Source organism: Lissotriton vulgaris, chromosome 9 (genome assembly GCF_964263255.1).
Source record: "Lissotriton vulgaris chromosome 9, aLisVul1.2, whole genome shotgun sequence".
In the NCBI taxonomy this organism is placed as follows: Eukaryota; Metazoa; Chordata; class Amphibia; order Caudata; family Salamandridae; genus Lissotriton; species Lissotriton vulgaris.
The window spans coordinates 539,514,572-539,530,749 of NC_141697.1; the positions used below are offsets into that span (position 1 = coordinate 539,514,572).

The 16,178-nt window shown below is 43.9% G+C and overlaps 8 non-coding genes across 8 annotated transcripts; all 8 read right to left on the minus strand.

The window, feature by feature from the left end:
• Positions 1–555: 555 nt before the first annotated feature.
• Positions 556–627, minus strand: TRNAG-CCC (transfer RNA glycine (anticodon CCC)). Its single transcript has one exon. It is a non-coding gene; the product is annotated as a tRNA-Gly (tRNA).
• A 3,125-nt stretch (positions 628–3,752) lies between these two features.
• TRNAG-CCC (transfer RNA glycine (anticodon CCC)) lies at positions 3,753–3,824 on the minus strand. The gene has a single exon. It is a non-coding gene; the product is annotated as a tRNA-Gly (tRNA).
• Positions 3,825–5,353: 1,529 nt separating this feature from the next.
• Positions 5,354–5,425, minus strand: TRNAG-UCC (transfer RNA glycine (anticodon UCC)). The gene has a single exon. It is a non-coding gene; the product is annotated as a tRNA-Gly (tRNA).
• A 1,524-nt stretch (positions 5,426–6,949) lies between these two features.
• TRNAG-CCC (transfer RNA glycine (anticodon CCC)) lies at positions 6,950–7,021 on the minus strand. Its single transcript has one exon. It is a non-coding gene; the product is annotated as a tRNA-Gly (tRNA).
• Positions 7,022–10,148: 3,127 nt separating this feature from the next.
• Positions 10,149–10,220, minus strand: TRNAG-CCC (transfer RNA glycine (anticodon CCC)). The gene has a single exon. It is a non-coding gene; the product is annotated as a tRNA-Gly (tRNA).
• A 1,529-nt stretch (positions 10,221–11,749) lies between these two features.
• Positions 11,750–11,821, minus strand: TRNAG-UCC (transfer RNA glycine (anticodon UCC)). The gene has a single exon. It is a non-coding gene; the product is annotated as a tRNA-Gly (tRNA).
• A 1,523-nt stretch (positions 11,822–13,344) lies between these two features.
• Positions 13,345–13,416, minus strand: TRNAG-CCC (transfer RNA glycine (anticodon CCC)). The gene has a single exon. It is a non-coding gene; the product is annotated as a tRNA-Gly (tRNA).
• A 1,534-nt stretch (positions 13,417–14,950) lies between these two features.
• On the minus strand, positions 14,951–15,022 carry TRNAG-UCC (transfer RNA glycine (anticodon UCC)). The gene has a single exon. It is a non-coding gene; the product is annotated as a tRNA-Gly (tRNA).
• Positions 15,023–16,178: the final 1,156 nt, after the last annotated feature.

Consider the following 16,178-nt stretch of genomic DNA (forward strand, 5'->3'; position numbering starts at 1 on the left):
GGACGTTGGACAGGAAACTATGCGAATATGAAGCCTCCAACATTCCTGCTTCAGTGAGTGGTTCTTTCCATGGACATCTGACTCTTGGATTCCTCTCAACTTGCCTTCTGATAAAACATTTTGTGAGCAGCAGTTTCCTTCGACAGCTACAAGGTGGCGCTACATTCAGGTGAGAGCACAAGTATGCACAAAATGTTAGGGACTTTTGCCAGATTTATCGGTGGATCTTGCATATTTTTTTCAGAGGCTAGATATTGCCTAGAAATGCTTTTTAACATAGAGATGCTGGAGTTACAATGTCTGGTCGGGCCTCAGCCCTTCCATTGTTTGCCCACTGTAACAAATTTATTACCAGCACATGTGTGTTGTGACTCTGCTTTATGAAACTTATCATATATTAGGACAATGTATGTAGCAGAAGGTGCGATTGAGATGTTTGCCCACGTATTTGTTTATTTTTTTATATATGGCTGATTAATCTGTTCGTGAAATTTCCATTTTGTGACATGTTGCATTACAATATATCCTGCTTGCAGAATATATAAGTATTTTCAGTGCGTTGACCGGGAATCGAACCCGGGTCAACTGCTTGGGAAGCAGCTATGCTCACCACTATACCACCAACGCCCTCTGATGTGTTAGCTCTCGGTTCTAAATATTACGTTGCAGAAATCAATGACTATCTTGCACCAGCTTCAATGGTGCATTTGGTTTAGATACCAACATGAGAAGCAGTAGAACGTTTTTTGCAGAGGGTAAGGAACTGGGGATTGAAACCAAGGACAAAGTTGTGCAGAAGAGAAGAAATGAAAAGCAACAGTACAAATAGTAGAAATGAGCATATATAGGCAGCATGGGAAGCAAAGCAGGGAAGAGAAAGAGAACATTCCATGAAATGCCCAGGAGATAGATAAGAGCAGAACAAAAAGGGAAGAATGAAATTCAAAGCATGCCCAGAAAGTTGTGTGAAGCTCCCACCAGTCATTTTTGGTTATAATTGTGTGTCTTTACTTTCAAAGTACAGGGTTGCACCTTTCAGGATCACTCTTGTATTACACAGACACGAATAGTTGAGAAGTCTTTTCTCACATAGCTGGCACAAGCTTGCACTTTTCCTTTCTGGCTATGTGGAAATGACAGCTTGGTCCTTGGAAGGAAAATCAAGCAAAATTAGCAGAGGATGGTTTCGATCCATCGACCTCTGGGTTATGGGCCCAGCACGCTTCCGCTGCGCCACTCTGCTCCTTTGTGAAAGTGTTCTCTTCATGCAGATGAGGAGGCATTCAGAGAAGTGACGTGGGATTGGTCGGGCTCTCACCTCATTTGCCTAAGTATATCGCAAGGCATGCTGGGTGCAGAAAATCTTTATCTTCCCCTCTCACAATCAGTCACAACTGAAAGTCCAGACCCTCTTAGGCACTAGCCGTTTCAGGCCTTTAACAAGACAACAGCTCTCCGACGCTCTCTGTCTCTCTCTCTCTCTGTGATCCTAGTGCTTGCATGCTCAGTATTTGGCTTTACCTGGGAGCCAGAGATCTATCCGGTGAGGGCTTGCCGGGTATAAGGCTTTAGAGCGTTTGGGAGCGTTCGGTACATGAGAGGACGTTGGACTGGAAGCTATGCAAATTTGAAGCATCCAAACTTCCTGCTGCAGTCGGAGGCTCTTTCCATGGACATCTGCCTTTTGGATTCCTCTAAACTTGCCCTCTGATGAAACATTTTGTGAGCTGCAGTTACCTCCGACGGCTACAAGGCGGTGCTACATTCAGGTGAGGGCACAAGTATGCACAAAATGTTGGGGACTTTTGCCAGATTTATTGCTGGATCTTGCATATTTTTTTCAGAGGCTAAATATTGCCTAGGAAATGCTTTTTAACATAGAGATGCTGGAGTTAAAATGTCTGGTCGGGCCTCAGCCCTTTCATTGTCTGCCCACTGTAACATATTTTTTTACCAGCACATGTGAGTGGTGACTCTGCTTTATGTTACTTATCATATATTAGGACAATGAATATAGCAGAAGGGGCGATCGAAATGCTTGCCTACATATTTGTTTATTTTTTATATAATGGCTGATTAACCTCTTCATTATATTACCATTTTGTGAAATGTTGCTTTAAAGTATATCCTGCTTGCAGAATATATAAGTATTTGTACTGCGTTGGCCGGGAATCGAACCCGGGTCAACTGCTTGGAAGGCAGCTATGCTCACCACTATAATACCAACGCCCTCTGATCTCTGCGCTCTCGGTTCTAAACATTGGGACCCTGAGTTCAATGACTATCATGCACCAGCTTCAATGGTGCATTTGGTTTAGATACCAACATGAAAAGCAATAGAAAGTTTTTGTAGAGGGTAAGGAACTGGGATTGAAACCAAGGACAAAGCTGTGCAGAAGAGAAGAATGGAAAGCAGCAATACAAATAATAGATATGAACACATAGAGGCAGCATGGGAAGCAAAGCAGGGAAGAGAAATAGAGAACATTCCATGAAATGCCCAGGAGATAGATAAGAGCAGAACAAAAAAGGGAAGAATGAAATTCAAAGCCTCCACATAAAAGTGTTTGAAGGTCCCACCAGTCATTCATGCTTATTATTGTGTGCCTTTACTTTCAAAGTACAGTGTGGATCCTTTGACGATCCCTCTCTTGTATTTCAGCAGACACAGATAGTTGAGAAGTCTTTTCTCACATAGCTGGCACACGCTTGCGCTTTTCCTTGCTGGCAGCGTGGAAATGACAGCTTGGTCCTTGGAAGTAAAATCAAGCAAAATTAGCAGAGGATGGTTTCGATCCATCGACCTCTGGGTTATGGGCCCAGCACGCTTCCGCTGCGCCACTCTGCTCCGTTGTGAAAGTGTTCTTTTTATGCAGATAAGGAGCATTAAGCAGAGTAGCATGGGATTGGTCTGGCTCTCACCTCATTTGCATAAGTATATCCCAAGGCATGCTGGGTGCAGAAAAACTTCATCTTCCCCTCTCACAATCAGTCATAACTGAAAGTCAGACACTCGTAGGCACTAGCCGTTTCAGGCCTTTATCAAGACAGTAGCTCTTGAACCATCTCTCTCTCTCTCTGTGATCCTAGCACTAGCATGCTCAGGATTTGGCTTTACCTGGGAGCCAGAGATATACCGGGTGAGGGCTTGCCCGGTGTGAGGCTTTTGAGCGTTTGGGAGCGTTCGGGACGTGAGTGGACGTTGGACAGGAAACTATGCGAATATGAAGCCTCCAACATTCCTGCTTCAGTGAGTGGTTCTTTCCATGGACATCTGACTCTTGGATTCCTCTCAACTTGCCTTCTGATAAAACATTTTGTGAGCAGCAGTTTCCTTCGACAGCTACAAGGTGGCGCTACATTCAGGTGAGAGCACAAGTATGCACAAAATGTTAGGGACTTTTGCCAGATTTATCGGTGGATCTTGCATATTTTTTTCAGAGGCTAGATATTGCCTAGAAATGCTTTTTAACATAGAGATGCTGGAGTTACAATGTCTGGTCGGGCCTCAGCCCTTCCATTGTTTGCCCACTGTAACAAATTTATTACCAGCACATGTGTGTTGTGACTCTGCTTTATGAAACTTATCATATATTAGGACAATGTATGTAGCAGAAGGTGCGATTGAGATGTTTGCCCACGTATTTGTTTATTTTTTTATATATGGCTGATTAATCTGTTCGTGAAATTTCCATTTTGTGACATGTTGCATTACAATATATCCTGCTTGCAGAATATATAAGTATTTTCAGTGCGTTGGCCGGGAATCGAACCCGGGTCAACTGCTTGGGAAGCAGCTATGCTCACCACTATACCACCAACGCCCTCTGATGTGTTAGCTCTCGGTTCTAAATATTACGTTGCAGAAATCAATGACTATCTTGCACCAGCTTCAATGGTGCATTTGGTTTAGATACCAACATGAGAAGCAGTAGAACGTTTTTTGCAGAGGGTAAGGAACTGGGGATTGAAACCAAGGACAAAGTTGTGCAGAAGAGAAGAAATGAAAAGCAACAGTACAAATAGTAGAAATGAGCATATATAGGCAGCATGGGAAGCAAAGCAGGGAAGAGAAAGAGAACATTCCATGAAATGCCCAGGAGATAGATAAGAGCAGAACAAAAAGGGAAGAATGAAATTCAAAGCATGCCCAGAAAGTTGTGTGAAGCTCCCACCAGTCATTTATGGTTATAATTGTGTGTCTTTACTTTCAAAGTACAGGGTTGTACCTTTCACGATCACTCTTGTATTACACAGACACGAATAGTTGAGAAGTCTTTTCTCACATAGCTGGCACAAGCTTGCACTTTTCCTTTCTGGCTATGTGGAAATGACAGCTTGGTCCTTGGAAGGAAAATCAAGCAAAATTAGCAGAGGATGGTTTCGATCCATCGACCTCTGGGTTATGGGCCCAGCACGCTTCCGCTGCGCCACTCTGCTCCTTTGTGAAAGTGTTCTCTTTATGCAGATGAGGAGGCATTCAGAGAAGTGACGTGGGATTGGTCGGGCTCTCACCTCATTTGCCTAAGTATATCGCAAGGCATGCTGGGTGCAGAAAATCTTTATCTTCCCCTCTCACAATCAGTCACAACTGAAAGTCCAGACCCTCTTAGGCACTAGCCGTTTCAGGCCTTTAACAAGACAACAGCTCTCCGACGCTCTCTGTCTCTCTCTCTCTCTGTGATCCTAGTGCTTGCATGCTCAGTATTTGGCTTTTCCTGGGAGCCAGAGATCTACCCGGTGAGGGCTTGCCGGTATAAGGCTTTAGAGCGTTTGGGAGCGTTCGGTACATGAGAGGACGTTGGACTGGAAGCTATGCAAATTTGAAGCATCCAAACTTCCTGCTGCAGTCGGAGGCTCTTTCCATGGACATCTGCCTTTTGGATTCCTCTAAACTTGCCCTCTGATGAAACATTTTGTGAGCTGCAGTTACCTCCGACGGCTACAAGGTGGTGCTACATTCAGGTGAGGGCACAAGTATGCACAAAATGTTGGGGACTTTTGCCAGATTTATTGCCGGATCTTGCATATCTTTTTCAGAGGCTAAATATTGCCTAGGAAATGCTTTTTAACATAGAGATGCTGGAGTTAAAATGTCTGGTCGGGCCTCAGCCCTTTCATTGTCTGCCCACTGTAACATATTTTTTTACCAGTACATGTGAGTGGTGACTCTGCTTTATGAAACTTATCATATATTAGGACAATGAATATAGCAGAAGGGGCGATCGAAATGCTTGCCTACATATTTGTTTATTTTTTATATAATGGCTGATTAACCTCTTAATTATATTACCAGTTTGTGAAATGTTGCTTTAAAATATATCCTGCTTGCAGAATATATATGTATTTGTACTGCGTTGGCCGGGAATCGAACCCGGGTCAACTGCTTGGAAGGCAGCTATGCTCACCACTATACCACCAACGCCCTCTGATCTTTGCGCTCTCGGTTCTAAACATTAGGACCCTGAGTTCAATGACTATCATGCACCAGCTTCAATGGTGCATTTGGTTTAGATACCAACATGAAAAGCAATAGAAAGTTTTTGTAGAGGGTAAGGAACTGGGATTGAAACCAAGGACAAAGCTGTGCAGAAGAGAAGAATGGAAAGCAGCAATACAAATAATAGATATGAACACATAGAGGCAGCATGGGAAGCAAAGCAGGGAAGAGAAATAGAGAACATTCCATGAAATGCCCAGGAGATAGATAAGAGCAGAACAAAAAAGGGAAGAATGAAATTCAAAGCCTCCACATAAAAGTGTTTGAAGGTCCCACCAGTCATTCATGCTTATTATTGTGTGCCTTTACTTTCAAAGTACAGTGTGGAGCCTTTGACGATCCCTCTCTTGTATTTCAGCAGACACAGATAGTTGAGAAGTCTTTTCTCACATAGCTGGCACACGCTTGCGCTTTTCCTTGCTGGCAGCGTGGAAATGACAGCTTGGTCCTTGGAAGTAAAATCAAGCAAAATTAGCAGAGGATGGTTTCGATCCATCGACCTCTGGGTTATGGGCCCAGCACGCTTCCGCTGCGCCACTCTGCTCCGTTGTGAAAGTGTTCTTTTTATGCAGATAAGGAGCATTAGGCAGAGTAGCATGGGATTGGTCTGGCTCTCACCTCATTTGCATAAGTATATCCCAAGGCATGCTGGGTGCAGAAAAACTTCATCTTCCCCTCTCACAATCAGTCATAACTGAAAGTCAGACACTCTTAGGCACTAGCCGTTTCAGGCCTTTATCAAGACAGTAGCTCTTGAACCATCTCTCTCTCGCTCTGTGATCCTAGCACTAGCATGCTCAGGATTTGGCTTTACCTTGGAGCCAGAGATATACCCGGTGAGGGCTTGCCCGGTGTGAGGCTTTTGAGCGTTTGGGAGCGTTCGGGACGTGAGTGGACGTTGGACAGGAAACTATGCGAATATGAAGCCTCCAACATTCCTGCTTCAGTGAGTGGTTCTTTCCATGGACATCTGACTCTTGGATTCCTCTCAACTTGCCTTCTGATAAAACATTTTGTGAGCAGCAGTTTCCTTCGACAGCTACAAGGTGGCGCTACATTCAGGTGAGAGCACAAGTATGCACAAAATGTTAGGGACTTTTGCCAGATTTATCGGTGGATCTTGCATATTTTTTTCAGAGGCTAGATATTGCCTAGAAATGCTTTTTAACATAGAGATGCTGGAGTTACAATGTCTGGTCGGGCCTCAGCCCTTCCATTGTTTGCCCACTGTAACAAATTTATTACCAGCACATGTGTGTTGTGACTCTGCTTTATGAAACTTATCATATATTAGGACAATGTATGTAGCAGAAGGTGCGATTGAGATGTTTGCCCACGTATTTGTTTATTTTTTTTATATATGGCTGATTAATCTGTTCGTGAAATTTCCATTTTGTGACATGTTGCATTACAATATATCCTGCTTGCAGAATATATAAGTATTTTCAGTGCGTTGACCGGGAATCGAACCCGGGTCAACTGCTTGGGAAGCAGCTATGCTCACCACTATACCACCAACGCCCTCTGATGTGTTGGCTCTCGGTTCTAAATATTACGTTGCAGAAATCAATGACTATCTTGCACCAGCTTCAATGGTGCATTTGGTTTAGATACCAACATGAGAAGCAGTAGAACGTTTTTTGCAGAGGGTAAGGAACTGGGGATTGAAACCAAGGACAAAGTTGTGCAGAAGAGAAGAAATGAAAAGCAACAGTACAAATAGTAGAAATGAGCATATATAGGCAGCATGGGAAGCAAAGCAGGGAAGAGAAAGAGAACATTCCATGAAATGCCCAGGAGATAGATAAGAGCAGAACAAAAAGGGAAGAATGAAATTCAAAGCATGCCCAGAAAGTTGTGTGAAGCTCCCACCAGTCATTTTTGGTTATAATTGTGTGTCTTTACTTTCAAAGTACAGGGTTGCACCTTTCAGGATCACTCTTGTATTACACAGACACGAATAGTTGAGAAGTCTTTTCTCACATAGCTGGCACAAGCTTGCACTTTTCCTTTCTGGCTATGTGGAAATGACAGCTTGGTCCTTGGAAGGAAAATCAAGCAAAATTAGCAGAGGATGGTTTCGATCCATCGACCTCTGGGTTATGGGCCCAGCACGCTTCCGCTGCTCCACTCTGCTCCTTTGTGAAAGTGTTCTCTTCATGCAGATGAGGAGGCATTCAGAGAAGTGACGTGGGATTGGTCGGGCTCTCACCTCATTTGCCTAAGTATATCGCAAGGCATGCTGGGTGCAGAAAATCTTTATCTTCCCCTCTCACAATCAGTCACAACTGAAAGTCCAGACCCTCTTAGGCACTAGCCGTTTCAGGCCTTTAACAAGACAACAGCTCTCCGACGCTCTCTGTCTCTCTCTCTCTCTGTGATCCTAGTGCTTGCATGCTCAGTATTTGGCTTTACCTGGGAGCCAGAGATCTATCCGGTGAGGGCTTGCCGGGTATAAGGCTTTAGAGCGTTTGGGAGCGTTCGGTACATGAGAGGACGTTGGACTGGAAGCTATGCAAATTTGAAGCATCCAAACTTCCTGCTGCAGTCGGAGGCTCTTTCCATGGACATCTGCCTTTTGGATTCCTCTAAACTTGCCCTCTGATGAAACATTTTGTGAGCTGCAGTTACCTCCGACGGCTACAAGGCGGTGCTACATTCAGGTGAGGGCACAAGTATGCACAAAATGTTGGGGACTTTTGCCAGATTTATTGCTGGATCTTGCATATTTTTTTCAGAGGCTAAATATTGCCTAGGAAATGCTTTTTAACATAGAGATGCTGGAGTTAAAATGTCTGGTCGGGCCTCAGCTCTTTCATTGTCTGCCCACTGTAACATATTTTTTTACCAGCACATGTGAGTGGTGACTCTGCTTTATGTTACTTATCATATATTAGGACAATGAATATAGCAGAAGGGGCGATCGAAATGCTTGCCTACATATTTGTTTATTTTTTATATAATGGCTGATTAACCTCTTCATTATATTACCATTTTGTGAAATGTTGCTTTAAAGTATATCCTGCTTGCAGAATATATAAGTATTTGTACTGCGTTGGCCGGGAATCGAACCCGGGTCAACTGCTTGGAAGGCAGCTATGCTCACCACTATAATACCAACGCCCTCTGATCTCTGCGCTCTCGGTTCTAAACATTGGGACCCTGAGTTCAATGACTATCATGCACCAGCTTCAATGGTGCATTTGGTTTAGATACCAACATGAAAAGCAATAGAAAGTTTTTGTAGAGGGTAAGGAACTGGGATTGAAACCAAGGACAAAGCTGTGCAGAAGAGAAGAATGGAAAGCAGCAATACAAATAATAGATATGAACACATAGAGGCAGCATGGGAAGCAAAGCAGGGAAGAGAAATAGAGAACATTCCATGAAATGCCCAGGAGATAGATAAGAGCAGAACAAAAAAGGGAAGAATGAAATTCAAAGCCTCCACATAAAAGTGTTTGAAGGTCCCACCAGTCATTCATGCTTATTATTGTGTGCCTTTACTTTCAAAGTACAGTGTGGATCCTTTGACGATCCCTCTCTTGTATTTCAGCAGACACAGATAGTTGAGAAGTCTTTTCTCACATAGCTGGCACACGCTTGCGCTTTTCCTTGCTGGCAGCGTGGAAATGACAGCTTGGTCCTTGGAAGTAAAATCAAGCAAAATTAGCAGAGGATGGTTTCGATCCATCGACCTCTGGGTTATGGGCCCAGCACGCTTCCGCTGCGCCACTCTGCTCCGTTGTGAAAGTGTTCTTTTTATGCAGATAAGGAGCATTAAGCAGAGTAGCATGGGATTGGTCTGGCTCTCACCTCATTTGCATAAGTATATCCCAAGGCATGCTGGGTGCAGAAAAACTTCATCTTCCCCTCTCACAATCAGTCATAACTGAAAGTCAGACACTCTTAGGCACTAGCCGTTTCAGGCCTTTATCAAGACAGTAGCTCTTGAACCATCTCTCTCTCTCTCTCTGTGATCCTAGCACTAGCATGCTCAGGATTTGGCTTTACCTGGGAGCCAGAGATATACCGGGTGAGGGCTTGCCCGGTGTGAGGCTTTTGAGCGTTTGGGAGCGTTCGGGACGTGAGTGGACGTTGGACAGGAAACTATGCGAATATGAAGCCTCCAACATTCCTGCTTCAGTGAGTGGTTCTTTCCATGGACATCTGACTCTTGGATTCCTCTCAACTTGCCTTCTGATAAAACATTTTGTGAGCAGCAGTTTCCTTCGACAGCTACAAGGTGGCGCTACATTCAGGTGAGAGCACAAGTATGCACAAAATGTTAGGGACTTTTGCCAGATTTATCGGTGGATCTTGCATATTTTTTTCAGAGGCTAGATATTGCCTAGAAATGCTTTTTAACATAGAGATGCTGGAGTTACAATGTCTGGTCGGGCCTCAGCCCTTCCATTGTTTGCCCACTGTAACAAATTTATTACCAGCACATGTGTGTTGTGACTCTGCTTTATGAAACTTATCATATATTAGGACAATGTATGTAGCAGAAGGTGCGATTGAGATGTTTGCCCACGTATTTGTTTATTTTTTTATATATGGCTGATTAATCTGTTCGTGAAATTTCCATTTTGTGACATGTTGCATTACAATATATCCTGCTTGCAGAATATATAAGTATTTTCAGTGCGTTGGCCGGGAATCGAACCCGGGTCAACTGCTTGGGAAGCAGCTATGCTCACCACTATACCACCAACGCCCTCTGATGTGTTAGCTCTCGGTTCTAAATATTACGTTGCAGAAATCAATGACTATCTTGCACCAGCTTCAATGGTGCATTTGGTTTAGATACCAACATGAGAAGCAGTAGAACGTTTTTTGCAGAGGGTAAGGAACTGGGGATTGAAACCAAGGACAAAGTTGTGCAGAAGAGAAGAAATGAAAAGCAACAGTACAAATAGTAGAAATGAGCATATATAGGCAGCATGGGAAGCAAAGCAGGGAAGAGAAAGAGAACATTCCATGAAATGCCCAGGAGATAGATAAGAGCAGAACAAAAAGGGAAGAATGAAATTCAAAGCATGCCCAGAAAGTTGTGTGAAGCTCCCACCAGTCATTTATGGTTATAATTGTGTGTCTTTACTTTCAAAGTACAGGGTTGTACCTTTCACGATCACTCTTGTATTACACAGACACGAATAGTTGAGAAGTCTTTTCTCACATAGCTGGCACAAGCTTGCACTTTTCCTTTCTGGCTATGTGGAAATGACAGCTTGGTCCTTGGAAGGAAAATCAAGCAAAATTAGCAGAGGATGGTTTCGATCCATCGACCTCTGGGTTATGGGCCCAGCACGCTTCCGCTGCGCCACTCTGCTCCTTTGTGAAAGTGTTCTCTTTATGCAGATGAGGAGGCATTCAGAGAAGTGACGTGGGATTGGTCGGGCTCTCACCTCATTTGCCTAAGTATATCGCAAGGCATGCTGGGTGCAGAAAATCTTTATCTTCCCCTCTCACAATCAGTCACAACTGAAAGTCCAGACCCTCTTAGGCACTAGCCGTTTCAGGCCTTTAACAAGACAACAGCTCTCCGACGCTCTCTGTCTCTCTCTCTCTCTGTGATCCTAGTGCTTGCATGCTCAGTATTTGGCTTTTCCTGGGAGCCAGAGATCTACCCGGTGAGGGCTTGCCGGTATAAGGCTTTAGAGCGTTTGGGAGCGTTCGGTACATGAGAGGACGTTGGACTGGAAGCTATGCAAATTTGAAGCATCCAAACTTCCTGCTGCAGTCGGAGGCTCTTTCCATGGACATCTGCCTTTTGGATTCCTCTAAACTTGCCCTCTGATGAAACATTTTGTGAGCTGCAGTTACCTCCGACGGCTACAAGGTGGTGCTACATTCAGGTGAGGGCACAAGTATGCACAAAATGTTGGGGACTTTTGCCAGATTTATTGCTGGATCTTGCATATCTTTTTCAGAGGCTAAATATTGCCTAGGAAATGCTTTTTAACATAGAGATGCTGGAGTTAAAATGTCTGGTCGGGCCTCAGCCCTTTCATTGTCTGCCCACTGTAACATATTTTTTTACCAGTACATGTGAGTGGTGACTCTGCTTTATGAAACTTATCATATATTAGGACAATGAATATAGCAGAAGGGGCGATCGAAATGCTTGCCTACATATTTGTTTATTTTTTATATAATGGCTGATTAACCTCTTAATTATATTACCAGTTTGTGAAATGTTGCTTTAAAATATATCCTGCTTGCAGAATATATATGTATTTGTACTGCGTTGGCCGGGAATCGAACCCGGGTCAACTGCTTGGAAGGCAGCTATGCTCACCACTATACCACCAACGCCCTCTGATCTTTGCGCTCTCGGTTCTAAACATTAGGACCCTGAGTTCAATGACTATCATGCACCAGCTTCAATGGTGCATTTGGTTTAGATACCAACATGAAAAGCAATAGAAAGTTTTTGTAGAGGGTAAGGAACTGGGATTGAAACCAAGGACAAAGCTGTGCAGAAGAGAAGAATGGAAAGCAGCAATACAAATAATAGATATGAACACATAGAGGCAGCATGGGAAGCAAAGCAGGGAAGAGAAATAGAGAACATTCCATGAAATGCCCAGGAGATAGATAAGAGCAGAACAAAAAAGGGAAGAATGAAATTCAAAGCCTCCACATAAAAGTGTTTGAAGGTCCTACCAGTCATTCATGCTTATTATTGTGTGCCTTTACTTTCAAAGTACAGTGTGGAGCCTTTGACGATCCCTCTCTTGTATTTCAGCAGACACAGATAGTTGAGAAGTCTTTTCTCACATAGCTGGCACAAGCTTGCGCTTTTCCTTGCTGGTAGCGTGGAAATGACAGCTTGGTCCTTGGAAGTAAAATCAAGCAAAATTAGCAGAGGATGGTTTCGATCCATCGACCTCTGGGTTATGGGCCCAGCACGCTTCCGCTGCGCCACTCTGCTCCGTTGTGAAAGTGTTCTTTTTATGCAGATAAGGAGCATTAGGCAGAGTAGCATGGGATTGGTCTGGCTCTCACCTCATTTGCATAAGTATATCCCAAGGCATGCTGGGTGCAGAAAAACTTCATCTTCCCCTCTCACAATCAGTCATAACTGAAAGTCAGACACTCTTAGGCACTAGCCGTTTCAGGCCTTTATCAAGACAGTAGCTCTTGAACCATCTCTCTCTCGCTCTGTGATCCTAGCACTAGCATGCTCAGGATTTGGCTTTACCTTGGAGCCAGAGATATACCCGGTGAGGGCTTGCCCGGTGTGAGGCTTTTGAGCGTTTGGGAGCGTTCAGGACGTGAGTGGACGTTGGACAGGAAACTATGCGAATATGAAGCCTCCAACATTCCTGCTTCAGTGAGTGGTTCTTTCCATGGACATCTGACTCTTGGATTCCTCTCAACTTGCCTTCTGATAAAACATTTTGTGAGCAGCAGTTTCCTTCGACAGCTACAAGGTGGCGCTACATTCAGGTGAGAGCACAAGTATGCACAAAATGTTAGGGACTTTTGCCAGATTTATCGGTGGATCTTGCATATTTTTTTCAGAGGCTAGATATTGCCTAGAAATGCTTTTTAACATAGAGATGCTGGAGTTACAATGTCTGGTCGGGCCTCAGCCCTTCCATTGTTTGCCCACTGTAACAAATTTATTACCAGCACATGTGTGTTGTGACTCTGCTTTATGAAACTTATCATATATTAGGACAATGTATGTAGCAGAAGGTGCGATTGAGATGTTTGCCCACGTATTTGTTTATTTTTTTATATATGGCTGATTAATCTGTTCGTGAAATTTCCATTTTGTGACATGTTGCATTACAATATATCCTGCTTGCAGAATATATAAGTATTTTCAGTGCGTTGGCCGGGAATCGAACCCGGGTCAACTGCTTGGGAAGCAGCTATGCTCACCACTATACCACCAACGCCCTCTGATGTGTTAGCTCTCGGTTCTAAATATTACGTTGCAGAAATCAATGACTATCTTGCACCAGCTTCAATGGTGCATTTGGTTTAGATACCAACATGAGAAGCAGTAGAACGTTTTTTGCAGAGGGTAAGGAACTGGGGATTGAAACCAAGGACAAAGTTGTGCAGAAGAGAAGAAATGAAAAGCAACAGTACAAATAGTAGAAATGAGCATATATAGGCAGCATGGGAAGCAAAGCAGGGAAGAGAAAGAGAACATTCCATGAAATGCCCAGGAGATAGATAAGAGCAGAACAAAAAGGGAAGAATGAAATTCAAAGCATGCCCAGAAAGTTGTGTGAAGCTCCCACCAGTCAGTCATTTATGGTTATAATTGTGTGTCTTTACTTTCAAAGTACAGGGTTGTACCTTTCACGATCACTCTTGTATTACACAGACACGAATAGTTGAGAAGTCTTTTCTCACATAGCTGGCACAAGCTTGCACTTTTCATTTCTGGCTATGTGGAAATGACAGCTTGGTCCTTGGAAGGAAAATCAAGCAAAATTAGCAGAGGATGGTTTCGATCCATCGACCTCTGGGTTATGGGCCCAGCACGCTTCCGCTGCGCCACTCTGCTCCTTTGTGAAAGTGTTCTCTTTATGCAGATGAGGAGGCATTCAGAGAAGTGACGTGGGATTGGTCGGGCTCTCACCTCATTTGCCTAAGTATATCGCAAGGCATGCTGGGTGCAGAAAATCTTTATCTTCCCCTCTCACAATCAGTCACAACTGAAAGTCCAGACCCTCTTAGGCACTAGCCGTTTCAGGCCTTTAACAAGACAACAGCTCTCCGACGCTCTCTGTCTCTCTCTCTCTCTGTGATCCTAGTGCTTGCATGCTCAGTATTTGGCTTTACCTGGGAGCCAGAGATCTACCCGGTGAGGGCTTGCCGGGTATAAGGCTTTAGAGCGTTTGGGAGCGTTCGGTACATGAGAGGACGTTGGACTGGAAGCTATGCAAATTTGAAGCATCCAAACTTCCTGCTGCAGTCGGAGGCTCTTTCCATGGACATCTGCCTTTTGGATTCCTCTAAACTTGCCCTCTGATGAAACATTTTGTGAGCTGCAGTTACCTCCGATGGCTACAAGGTGGTGCTACATTCAGGTGAGGGCACAAGTATGCACAAAATGTTGGGGACTTTTGCCAGATTTATTGCTGGATCTTGCATATTTTTTTCAGAGGCTAAATATTGCCTAGGAAATGCTTTTTAACATAGAGATGCTGGAGTTAAAATGTCTGGTCGGGCCTCAGCCCTTTCATTGTCTGCCCACTGTAACATATTTTTTTACCAGTACATGTGAGTGGTGACTCTGCTTTATGAAACTTATCATATATTAGGACAATGAATATAGCAGAAGGGGCGATCGAAATGCTTGCCTACATATTTGTTTATTTTTTATATAATGGCTGATTAACCTCTTAATTATATTACCAGTTTGTGAAATGTTGCTTTAAAATATATCCTGCTTGCAGAATATATATGTATTTGTACTGCGTTGGCCGGGAATCGAACCCGGGTCAACTGCTTGGAAGGCAGCTATGCTCACCACTATACCACCAACGCCCTCTGATCTTTGCGCTCTCGGTTCTAAACATTAGGGCCCTGAGTTCAATGACTATCATGCACCAGCTTCAATGGTGCATTTGGTTTAGATACCAACATGAAAAGCAATAGAAAGTTTTTGTAGAGGGTAAGGAACTGGGATTGAAACCAAGGACAAAGCTGTGCAGAAGAGAAGAATGGAAAGCAGCAATACAAATAATAGATATGAACACATAGAGGCAGCATGGGAAGCAAAGCAGGGAAGAGAAATAGAGAACATTCCATGAAATGCCCAGGAGATAGATAAGAGCAGAACAAAAAAGGGAAGAATGAAATTCAAAGCCTCCACATAAAAGTGTTTGAAGGTCCCACCAGTCATTCATGCTTATTATTGTGTGCCTTTACTTTCAAAGTACAGTGTGGAGCCTTTGACGATCCCTCTCTTGTATTTCAGCAGACACAGATAGTTGAGAAGTCTTTTCTCACATAGCTGGCACAAGCTTGCGCTTTTCCTTGCTGGTAGCGTGGAAATGACAGCTTGGTCCTTGGAAGTAAAATCAAGCAAAATTAGCAGAGGATGGTTTCGATCCATCGACCTCTGGGTTATGGGCCCAGCACGCTTCCGCTGCGCCACTCTGCTCCGTTGTGAAAGTGTTCTTTTTATGCAGATAAGGAGCATTAGGCAGAGTAGCATGGGATTGGTCTGGCTCTCACCTCATTTGCATAAGTATATCCCAAGGCATGCTGGGTGCAGAAAAACTTCATCTTCCCCTCTCACAATCAGTCATAACTGAAAGTCAGACACTCTTAGGCACTAGCCGTTTCAGGCCTTTATCAAGACAGTAGCTCTTGAACCATCTCTCTCTCGCTCTGTGATCCTAGCACTAGCATGCTCAGGATTTGGCTTTACCTTGGAGCCAGAGATATACCCGGTGAGGGCTTGCCCGGTGTGAGGCTTTTGAGCGTTTGGGAGCGTTCGGGACGTGAGTGGACGTTGGACAGGAAACTATGCGAATATGAAGCCTCCAACATTCCTGCTTCAGTGAGTGGTTCTTTCCATGGACATCTGACTCTTGGATTCCTCTCAACTTGCCTTCTGATAAAACATTTTGTGAGCAGCAGTTTCCTTCGACAGCTACAAGGTGGCGCTACATTCAGGTGAGAGCACAAGTATGCA